The following is a 1,294-nucleotide window of genomic DNA, read 5'->3' as shown; positions in this document are numbered from 1 at the left end:
CAGACGCAATAGCTGAAGTACAGACGCAATAGCTGAGGTACAGACGCAATAGCTGAAGTACAGACGCAATAACTTAGGTTCAGACGCAATAACTGATGTACAGACGCAATAGCTGAGGTACAGACGCAATAGCTGAGGTACAGACGCAATAACTGAAGTACAGACGCAATAACTTAGGTTCAGACGCAATAACTGATGTACAGACGCAATAGCTGAGGTACAGACGCAATAGCTGAGGTACAGACGCAATAACTGAAGTACAGACGCAATAGTTGAGGTACAGACGTAATAACTGAGGTACAGACGCAATAACTGAGGTACAGACGCAATATCTGAAGTACAGACGCAATAACTGAGGGACAGACGCAATAGCTGAGGTACAGACGCAATAACTGAGGTACAGACGCAATAGCTGAAGTACAGACGCAATAGCTGAAGTACAGACGCAATAGCTGAGGTACAGACGCCATAACTGAGGTACAGACGCAATAGCTGAGGTACAGACGCAATAGCTGAAGTACAGACGCAATAGCTGAAGTACAGACGCAATAGCTACAGTACAGACGCAACAGCTAAAGTACAGACGCAATAGCTGAGGTACAGACGCAATAGCTGAGGTACAGACGCAGTAGCTGAAGTACAGACGCAATAGCTGAAGTACAGACGCAATAACTGAGGTACAGACGGAATAACTGAAGTACAGACGCAATAGCTGAAGTACAGACGCAATAGCTGAAGTACAGACGCAATAGTTGAGGTACAGACGCCATAACTGAGGTACAGACGCAATAGCTGAGGTACAGACGCAATAACTGAGGTACAGACGCAATAACTGAGTTACAGACGCAATAACCGAGGTACAGACGCAATAACTGAGGTACAGACGCAATATCTGAAGTACAGACGCAATAACTGAGGGACAGACGCAATAGCTGAGGTACAGACGCAATAACTGAGGTACAGACACAATAGCTGAGGTACAGACGCAATAGCTGAGGGACAGACGCAATCGATGAGATTCAGACGCAATAACTGAGGTACAGACGCAATAACTGAGGTACAGACACAATAACTGAGGTACAGACACAATAACTGAGGTACAGACACAATAACTGAGGTACAGACACAATAGCTGAGGTTCAGACACAATAGCTGAGGTACAGACACAATAACTGAGGTACAGACACAATAACTGAGGTACAGACACAATAACTGAGGTACAGACACAATAACTGAGGTACAGACACAATAACTGAGGTACAGACACAATAACTGAGGTACAGACGCAATAGTT

This window comes from Procambarus clarkii, chromosome 52 (genome assembly GCF_040958095.1).
Source record: "Procambarus clarkii isolate CNS0578487 chromosome 52, FALCON_Pclarkii_2.0, whole genome shotgun sequence".
Classification (NCBI taxonomy): domain Eukaryota; kingdom Metazoa; phylum Arthropoda; class Malacostraca; order Decapoda; family Cambaridae; genus Procambarus; species Procambarus clarkii.
Note: the sequence above shows the minus strand (reverse complement) of the source record.